The sequence below is a fragment of the Oryx dammah genome, unplaced genomic scaffold, assembly GCF_014754425.2.
Source record: "Oryx dammah isolate SB20612 unplaced genomic scaffold, SCBI_Odam_1.1 HiC_scaffold_26, whole genome shotgun sequence".
NCBI lineage: Eukaryota > Metazoa > Chordata > Mammalia > Artiodactyla > Bovidae > Oryx > Oryx dammah.
Window position 1 is genome coordinate 60,913,438 of NW_024070210.1, and position 11,282 is coordinate 60,924,719.

Here is an 11,282-nt window from a genome sequence, read left to right on the forward strand (position 1 = left end):
TGTCTGTGTCTTAAATCAATAACCAATTTGGCAGGTGCCAGAAAAAATAGTAACAAATTTAGGGGATAGAGATTTGGGGATAGGGAGAAGTAAGGAAGGGGTCAGTTGTTTTTCTTTACACTTGGACTTTTAAAAGGTGCATGTATTACTTTGATCTAAAAAATATATGCAGAAAATAAAATATAGTAATAAAGGCTACCTACCTTGATGAAAGGACCAGCATTTTTAATACCTTGGGTACTTCCTTACTCCTAGATTGTAAGGGCAGCATATGTGCATACTAAGTTACTCAGTCATGACTGACTCTTTGCGACCCTATGGACTGTAGCCCACCAGGCTCTTCTGTCTATGGGATTCTCTAGGCAAGAATACTAGAGTGGGTTGCTGTGCCCTCCACCAGGGAGGAGGGCGATTTAAGCAGCAAGATACCTGGATTGCTGAACTTATCTTTTACAAGTCTGACTCCTCTGATTTCTTATGTTTTTTTTTCCAAGTAGACAGGCCAATACCTTGCCTTACCTTGCCCAGGTAAGGTAGCATGAATATGTAGGGCCCTAATAGGTTATTTAGTGCCCAAACTTACTGGAATAGTCAGTAAATAATAACTCAGCAATATTTGGAAAGAAGGTCTTGCTTTCTTAGATGTGCAGCCTCAAGTTAACCCTTTTATAAATCTCTAATATCCATTCCCTCATTTTGTTCAATTATTTGTTGTTGTTTGAGGTATAATTGGCCTACAGTAATTTGTTAGTTCAGGAACACAACATAGTGATTAGATATTTCTCTACATTACACAATGATCACCACAGTAAGTCTAGTTACCATCTGTTATCATACAAAGTTATATTTTTATTGATTATATTTTCCATCCTGTACATTTCATCCATGTGACTCATTTATTTTGTAACTGGAAGTTTTTACTTGAATCTCCCTTACATATTCACCTTACTCACCTCCCCCTGGAAAGCACCTGTTTTTTTTTCTATATATCTGTTACTCTGCTATGTTTGTTCTTTTTTTTTTTTTTTTTAGGTTATAGACATAAGTAAAATCATACAGTAATTGTCTTTCTTTGTATGAAATATTTCAATCAGTGTAATTTCCTCTAGGTCCATCCATGTTGCCACAGTGATATTTCATTCTTTCTCATTGTGTGCATATTCTTTATCCATTCATCTACATATGGACATCTATGCTGCCTCAATATCTTGGCTATTGTAAATAAAGTTACAATCAACATAGAGGTACATCTACATATGGATGTTGGGGAACCAGACCGAAGCCATGGCAGGCTTGACAGGTTGCACTAGGCCTAGGTTTTGAATTCTTGTAAACCTGGGTCATGCTTCCAGGAGACTACCCCCTAGGAGGGTCCCACTCACCCTAGGATGAAGGGCCTGAGCTTCTCTATCTTGTAAAAGAATTCCATCCTGCAAGGTCCCGGGCAAAAGAATTTTGGATGTTACCCAACCTAAGCCCACTATCCATAGCCAATCAACCCTCAGATTACCTAACCTAGCCCCACTGTACATGAGCCAATCGGCCACTAGGCTAAACCTTCTGACTTTACGTTCAGGAGCTTGTGATTTACCTTGGAAGTAAAAACCAATCAAAAATCTACACACAAATCCTATGGGTGGAAGTAACCAACCAGTTATCTGTCAATTTAAACACCCCCTGAAGTGGCCAATCAGTTGTCCTCCTGCTTGAACACCCCCTTTTGTACCCTTTTACCTGATTAAATTCCCTATAAAAGCAGTACAGCCCAAGACTGGGGGCTCCCTCCCTATAGCCACTGTGTTGGTGCCGGTGGGAGCCCTAGCTCGAGCTAGCAATAAACCCCTTTATGCTTTTGCATTGCCGTGGATGTCTTATTTCTCTCAGTTTTGGGGACTCGGACTTTGGGCATAACAATGGACATCTATGTTGCCTCAATATCTTGGCTATTGTAAATAAAGTTACAATTAACATAGAGGTACATGTATCTTTTTGAAGTAGTGTTTTCATTTTCTTCAGAAAAATACCCAGAAGTGGAATTGTTGGATCACATTGTAGGTCTGTTTTTAATTTTCTAAGTATCCTCCTCCATACTGTTTTATATAGTGGCTGTACAAATTTACATTCCTACCAACAGCACACAAAGGTTTGCTTTATTTCACTTCCTTGCCGACACTTGTTATTTGTTGTCTTTTTGGTAGTAGCCATTCTAATAGTTGTGAAGTGATATTTCATAGTGGCTTTGATTTGTATTCCCCTAGTAATTAATGATGTTGAGCATCTTTTTGTCTATCTTTTGGCAATCAATATGTATTCCTGGGAAAAATGTCTACTCAGGTCATCTGCCCATGTTTTTATTGGGTTGTTTGTTTTTCTGATGGTGAATTTTCTGAGTTCTTTGTATATTTTGGATATTAACTGCTTAATGAATATATCATTTGCAAATATCTTCTATTCAGTAGGTGGCTTTTTCATTTTGTTGATAATCCTTCACTGTAAAAAAAGCTTTTTAAAATTGATGCAGTACCACTTGCTTTTGTTTTTATTCCCCTTGTCTGAAAGGACACATAAAAAATATTGCTAAGGCTACTGTCAAATAGCATTCTGTATATGTTTTCTTCTAGAAGTTTTATGATTTCAGTTCTTACAAGTCTTTAATCCATTTTGAGTTTACTTTTCTATTTGTATGATAAAATAGTACAGATTTTTTTATTTTCATGTATCTGTCCAGTTTTCCCAACACCATTTACTGAAGAGGCTGTGTTTTCCCCATTGTACATTTTCCCCTCCTTTGTCGTAAATTAACTGCCCATGTAAGTGTATGTTCATTTCTGGGCTCTCTTGTCTGTTCCACTGATCTACGTGTCTGTTTTTGTGCCAGTTTTGCACTGTTACCATTACTATTCGAATACACACACACACACATTTCTATTTGAACATACACGTGTGTATGTGTGCTCAGTTGCTCAGTTTCATGTCTGACTCTTTATGACTCCATGGACTATAGCCTGCAAGGCTCCTCAGTGTGTGTATGTATGTATATATATATATATATATATATATATATATACATACATGTATTATATATATATAAAATATACCATGCTCATGGATTGGAAGAATTAATATTGTTAAAATCATCATACTGTCAAGGTAATCTACAGAGTCAACACAATTTCTATCAGAATACCAATGGTATTTTTTACAGAACTAGATCAAATAATTTTAAAATTTGTCTGAAGACACAGAAGACCACAAACAGCTGAAACAATCTTAAGAAAGAATAAAACAGATGGTATAATTCTTCCTGATTTCAAACTATATTATTAAAATTTGTGTTTGTATCATCTTTCATTCCTTTCATCAGAGTCCTAAAGTTTTATGAGTACAGATCTTTCATCTAATTGGTTAGATTTATTCCTAGGTATGTTATTCTTTCTGATATAATTTTAAATGGGACTGTTTTCTTAATTTCTCTTTGTCATAGTTCATTGTTAGTGAATAAAAATGCAACAAATTTATGACTATTGAATTTTGTATTCTTCAAGTTTACTAAATTCATTGTTTGGGACTCTGTGCTTACTGGACCTCTGTTTATTTTCTGAGGTTAAGAAAGTTTCAGCTATTATCTTTTTAAATAAGTTCTCTTCCCTTTCCTCTCTTCTCCTTCTGGGACCCCTGCACCTCAAATGGTAGTATGACTGATGTTGTTCCATAGGTCTCTCAACTTATTCTCATTTTTTAAAATTCTTTTTTCTCTTTAGTTTTTCTGTTCTATTGCTCTTGCTCATCTGTCCTATTAATTCCTTCTGAAAAGTGAAAGTAAAAGTGTTAGTCATTTACTCATGTCTAACTCTTTGTGACTCCAAGGACTATAGTCCATCAGGTTCCTCTCTCCATGGAATTCTCCAGGCAAGAATATTGGAGGGGATAGTCATCCCCTTCTCCAGGGGATCTTCCTGACTCAGGGATCAAACTCAGGTATACTGCATTGCAGGCAGATTCTTAACAATCTGAGCCACCAGGGAAGCCCAGTGTATTTTAAAATTTCAGTTATTATGTTCAGCTCTACTTGGTTTTTCTTTATATTTTCCTACTTTTTGTTAGAAAATATATTCTTCTTCCAAGTTTTGATCATTACCTTGAACCTTTTATTAGGGGTTCAAGTAGACTGATTATCTCTACTTTTTCAGTTTTTCTTCTAGGGTTTTATCTTGTTCCTTTCTTTAGAACATATTCCTTGGTCACCTCATTTTACTGAATTATCTGTTTTTATTTCTATGGATTAAATAGGTTTATTATCTTTCCAATCTTGAAGTGGTCTTATGTAGGAGACACCCTATAGGGTTCAGCAGCACACTTCCCTCTGGTTACCAGACCTATATGCCCTATATAAGTGTGGTGGGCCCTTCTGTTGTGGCAGGGCTTACTATTGTGGGCATGCTGGGGCTTGGTCAGATTGACTGCCAGGCCCTGTCTTGCATGGAGATTGAGAGTCACTGGTGGGCAGGGCAATGTCCCAGTATGGCTGGCTGTGTGGCAAGGAGTCCTAGGCATGGTGTTGTCCCACTGGTGGGTGGGCTGGATCTCAAATTACCTGGCTGTTTCCTGAAGCTCTCACTTTGGCTAGGCCTCAGAAATGTTTCTCAATCTATTCAGAATAAGTGAGTCTCCTCTCATTAGCACTTACTTTATTTAGACATTCAGATGTCATTTTGATAAGGTGAAGGTCTCATTTCCAGGGTGACCAGGAACTGTGTATATGCAAAACAGATTTAATCTTTAATTCTCATAATGCTCTAGATATTGTTTTGAAGTGGTAAGAATACTAACCATTCTGCAGTCTGATACATTTGGGACTTCCCAGTAGTAAAGAACCTGCCTGCCAGTGCAGAAGATGTAAGAGAGATGGGTTCCACTCCTGAGTTGGAAAGATCCTCTAGAGGAGAAAATGGCAACCCACTCCAGTATTCTTGCCTGGAAAATTCCAGGAGAAGGAAAATTCCATGGACTGGAGGAGCCCCATCCATTTACTCTCTTAAATTTCTCTCTCCAAATTCTGACTGGCCTACACTGTTTATAATGAAATTACTAATTTAACCCCCAAAAGATCTTCATGACCAAGATAATCACAATGGTGTGATCACTCACCTAGAGCCAGACATCCTGGAATGTGAAGTCAAGTGGGCGTTAGAAAGTATCACTACGAACAAAGCTAATGGAGGTGATGGAATTCCAGTGGGGCTATTTCAAATCCTGAAAGATGATGCTGTGAAAGTGCTGCACTCAATATGCCAGCAAATTTGGAAAACTCAGCAGTGGCCACAGGACTGGAAAAGGTCAGTTTTCATTCCAATCCCAAAGAAAGGCAATGCCAAAGAATGCTCAAACTACCACTCAATTGCACTCATCTCACACACTAGTAAAGTCATGCTCAAAATTCTCCAAGTCAGGTTTCAGTAATACGTGAACTGCGAACTTCTAGATATTCAAGCTGGTTTTAGAAAAGGCAGAGGAACCAGAGATCAAATTGCCAACATCTGCTGGATCATGGAAAAAGCAAGAGAGTTCCAGAAAAACATTTATTTCTGCGTTATTGACTATGCCAAAGCCTTTGACTGTGTGGATCACAATAAACTGTGGAAAATTCTGAAAGAAATGGGAATACCAGACAACCTGACCTGCCTCTTGAGAAACCTATATGCAGGTCAGGAAGCAACAGTTAGAACTGGACATGGAACAACAGACTGGTTTCAAATAGGAAAAGGAATACGTCAAGGCTGTATTTCGTCACCCTGCTTATTTATCTTATATGCAGAGTACATCATAAGAAAAGAGGGGTTGGAAGAAGCACAAGCTGGAATCAAGATTGCCAGGAGAAATATCAATAACCTCAGATATGCAGATGACACAACCTTTATGGCAGAAAGTGAAGAAGAACTAAAGAGCCTCTTGATGAAAGTGAAAGAGGAGAGCAAAAAAGTTGGCTTAAAGCTCAACATTCAGAAAATTAAGATCACAGCATCTGGTCCCATCACTTCATGGGAAATAGATGGGGAAACAGTGGAAACAGTGTCAGACTTTATTTTGGGGGGCTCCAAAATCACTGTAGATGGTGATTGTAGCCATGAAATTAAAAGACGCTTACTCCTTGGAAGGAAAGTTATGACCAACCTAGATAGCATATTGAAAAGCAGAGACATTACTTTGCCAACAAAGGTCTGTCTAGTCAAGGCTATGGTTTTTCCAGTGGTCATGTATGGATGTGAGAGTTGGACTGTGAAGAAAGCTGAGCACCAAAGAATTGATGCTTTTGAACTGTGGTGTTGGGGATGACTCTTGAGAGTCCCTTGGACTGGAAGGAGATCCAACCAGTCCATTGTAAAGGAAATCAGTCCTGGATGTTCTTTGGAAGAAATGATGCTAAAGCTGAAACTCCAGTACTTTGGCCACCTCATGCGAAGAGTTGACTTAGTGGAAAAGACTCTGATGCTGGGAAGAATTGGGGGCAGGAGGAGAATGGGACAACAATGGATGAGATGGCTGGATGGCATCACCGACTCGATGGATGTGAGTTTGAGTGAACTCCAGGAGTTGGTGAGGGACAGGGAGGCCTGGTGTGCTGCAATTCATGAGGTCACAAAGAGTCAGACACAACTGAATGACTGAACTGAACTGAACTGAACTGAATTTAACCCATTCTAGTTGTCTGAGAGAAGTTGCATGCTCTCACAAACTTTTTCTAAATAGATTCTATTTTTTAAAAAAATTCCCATTCTACACACTAAATTTGGTATTTCTTTATAGTTTTAAAGTAGGAAATAGTTTATATAAGATATAAATGGTGTATCATAAATGTCTCCAGCATTCTTGTGCATTGAAGAATTCAGTACATATGAATTCAATACAATATCAAACAATATAATAAATATATTTGTATTGAATAAGAATTCAATGTAAATTCATTCATACATATGAATTTATATGAGTTTATTAATAAAACAAGTGTTTGCTCTTCCTCTCCTTTTTGATTACTTGGCCTGGAGTAGGACCTAAAATGGCAGCATTTGTAACAAGTACTCTGAGGCAAGTGGATTGAGAAGCACATTTTGAAAAACATTAGCTTAAGCACTTTTACTTTTTATATGAGGAGGTGACCTAGAATTTCCTGTTCAGAAAATGTTGTCACGCCAAAAAAACATGCAGTTATCTAGCATGAGTATGTGGGGCATCCATTCCATAAGTGGACATAGAAATAAACACTTCAGTTTATTTATTGAACTATAAATTCAAAGAAGAAAAACAACACCAGTATCAGGAAACCCACTAAAACCCTCTAAAATAAAGAGGTAAGTAAGGATTTTCTGATGTTCACCAACCAAGTTTATATCTGACTAATAAACAAAATATTATTGGGACTATAAGAGACCTCAATGTAAAAGACCCACTTAGAGATAACTTTCAATAATGTTCATACAAATGTGATTAAGAGAAAAAATGACTGGTGCTAATTAAAGCTGAAGTAGTTTGAAAGATACAAAATGGAAGGAATACATAAGTTAATTTTAATGATTAAGGATAATTTATCATGCTGCTACTAATAATGATGTTTATTATGCCTGGTGGAACATAGGGAATTTTTCTTCATGTTCTTTACTTGACTTCTGTATGTCTTAAAGTATCTTAACCTTCCAGGGAGTCTTTCTGGCTAAATATATATAAAAAAGGAGCCAGAGGATGTTGTTAATCATGCCAGCTACCTCTTTTCTTTAAATGGCAACAGAATCTATGAGACAGCCTGGCAAAAAAAAAAAAAAGACTGATACATCAGGTTATTTTCTGATTAATTCCCTAGGGTAGCCTACATCTGTCCAGAGTTGGGTCTGGAAGTCTTCATAGAACCATCTAAGCACTATACTTGCAGGTCAGCTTTACATATCATTGTCTCAGGTTGAAATCATATGAATTTCAGTCTTTTAACTACAGACAACTGAAATAAAGGATTGACTTCTATTTTGTTGCTATGCATGATCTAATTTGATGTTGTGAAATATTTAATAGGCAAAGTTCTAATTTTATTATCTATTTCCTATGACAAAGTAGGGGTTTTGACATCAAGATGGCATAGTAGAAGGACATGCACTCATCTTCTCCTGTGAAAACTCCAAAAATGCTGAGCAATCATAGACAGGAGAATGTTGGATCCCACTTAAAAAAAGATACCCCATGTCCAAGGGCAAAGAAGAAGCCCCAACAAGATGGTAGAAGGGGCAAAAACACATTTAGAATCAAATGTCACACCTGCTAGAGATGATGCTGTTAAAGTACTGCACTCAATATGCCAGAAAATTTGGAAAACTCAGCAGTGGCCACAGAACTGGAAAAGGTCAGTTTTTATTCCAGTCCCAAAGAAAGGCAACACCAAAGAATATTCAAACTACTGCACAATTGCACTCATCATACACGCTAGTAAAGTAATGCTCGAAATTCTCCAAGCCAGGCTTCAACAGTACTTTCAGATGTTCAAGCTAGATTTAGAAAAGGCAGAGGAACCAGAGATCAAATTGCCAACATTCGTTGGATCATCAAAAAAGCAAGGGAGTTCCAGAAAAATATCTACTTCTACTCTATTGACTACGCCAAAGCCTTTGACTCTGTGGATCACAATAAAATGTGGAAAATTCTTAAAGAGATGGGAATACCAGACCACCTGATCTGCCTCCTGAGAAATCTGTATGCAGGTCAAGAAGCAATGCTAGAACCAGACATGGAACAGCAGACTGGTTCCAAATCGGGAAAGGAGTATGTCAAGGCTGTATATCGTCACCCAGCTTATTTAATTTATATGCAGAATGCATCATGTGAAATGCCGGGCTGGAAGAAGCACAAGCTGGAATCAAGGTTGCAGGAAAAAGTACCAGTAACCTCAGATATGCAGATGACACCAACCATATTTCAGAGAGTGACGAGGAACTAAAGAGCTTCTTGTTGAAAGTGAAAGAAGAGACTGATAAAGCTGGCTTAAAACTCCACATTCAAGAAACTAAGATCATGGCATCTGGTCCCATTAATTCATGGCAAATAGATGGGGAAACAATGGAAACAGTGAGAGACTTTATTTTCTTGGGTTCCAAAATCACTACAGATGGTGACCGTTGCTGTGAGATTAAAAGACGCTCACTTCTTAGAAGAAAAGTTGTGACCAACCTAGACAGCATATTAAAAAGCACAGACATTATATTGCTAACAAAGGCCCATATAGTCAAAGCTATAGTTTTTCCAGTAGTCATGTATGGATGTAAGAAGTGGACCATAAAGAAAGCTGAGTGCCGAAGAACTGATACTTTTGAACTGTGGTGTTGGAGAATACTCTTGAGAGTCCCTTGGACTGCAAGGAGAGCAAATCAGTCAATCCTAAAGGAGATCAGTCCTGAATATTCATTGGAAGGATTGATGCTGAAGCTGAATCTGCAGTACTTTGACCACCTGATGCGAACAACTGACAAGGGTCTCACTGGACAAGACCCTGATGCTGGGAAAGGTTGAAGGTGGGAGGAGAAGGGGATGACAGAAGATGAAATGGCTGGATGACATTGCTGACTCAATGGACATGAGTTTGAGCAAGCAAGGGGAGTTGATGATGGAGAAGGAAGCCTGGCATGCCGCAGCCCATGAGACTGCAAAGAGTTGACGTGACTGAGCAACGGAACTCAACAGATGACAAAGTAAATATTCTGTTGGGAATGTGAGGTTCTAGAAAGCTCAGTCAAGTACCAGAAAATAGCCTTTAACATGGAACAAATAGGAAGTGATAGAAATCTGCCTTCCTAGAGAACCTGAGGTTTTGTTTTATTTTCCTCAAGAAGCTTGGCCTCCAAGCTTCTCTTACAATGCTGCCCGAAAGCATGTCACTGGCACATTCTTTTCTTGAAGTGCACGTATGGATTCTAGTACTAACAAATGGGAGTTTCCAAATTTTTATTGCTTTTGCTGCATCAACGTATTGATCTGCTACATTTTCATTACAGGTGAATTAAAAATATTTTTTAATTTTCCTTGTGAATGAGTTAAAATTTTATTTTTATCTAGAGAATTCTGATTCATTTTCACAAATCTGGACATTTTCTACCTACCTTTTCCTTACTGAGATCCAATTTAATTTTACAGAATGCAGAGACCACATGCTGCTCTATTTTAAATCTTTGAAATGTGCTGAGACATGATTCATAGTCCAGAATATTTGATAGATGTTCCATGCTCACCTGAAAAAAAATATTATTCTACATTTATTGGATGTAGTCTTAGGTAATCTCTATTAGGTCAAATTGGTTAATCATGTTGTTTTTAATCATGTGCAATAACTCTGTTTTCTCCATAAATTATTGAAAGAAGTGTTTTAAAATCTCCAACTCACATTGTTATTTTTTATTCTCTCATTATAGTTCTGTTATGTTTTGGTTTCTATTATTTTAAAGCTATGTTATTAAACTTATATAAATTTGTTGTTATTTATTTATTCCTGTTAATTACCTATATGAAATATCTTACTTTATCTCTCCTGTTACTCTTAACTTTAAGTCCTTTTCTGCTATGTTACTATTATACATTAATATAAATTAAATATAATACATAATATTGATACAGCAATAGCAACTTTGTTTTTGATTGCATAACATATTTATATAGCATGTATGTCTACCTATTTGGAGAATAAAATCTTGCTCTTTTCATTCTCTTTTTGGCATTGGCATTTTTTATTTGCCATTTTATTTCTCCTCTCATAGTTTTTTTAAAATTAATTGCATTTTTTTTATTATTTCAGCATATCTTTTTTTATCTGAAGTGATATAAATTTGATTATCATTCTTTTACTGGTTACTTATGATATTACAAGGGATACCAAAAATACCTAGAAATAAACTTAACCAAGGAGGTAAGTGAAAAACCTATACTTTGAAAACTTTACAATATTGATAAAGGAATTTGAAAATGATACAAAGAAATGGAAAGATATACCATGTTCTTTAATCAGAAGAATAAATATTAAGATGTCCACACTACACAAAGCAATCCTAGAAGAAAACATAGTCACAACACTCTTTGACATAAATCACAGCAATATTTTTTCAGATCTGTCTCCTAAGTCAAAAGAAATAAAAGCAAAAATAAATAAATGAGTCCCAATTAAACTTAGGGCTTCCCACGGGGTGCTAGTGATAAATGCAGAAGACTCGCAGGAGATGTGGCTTTGATCCCTAGGTTAGGAAGATCTCCTGGTATAGGAA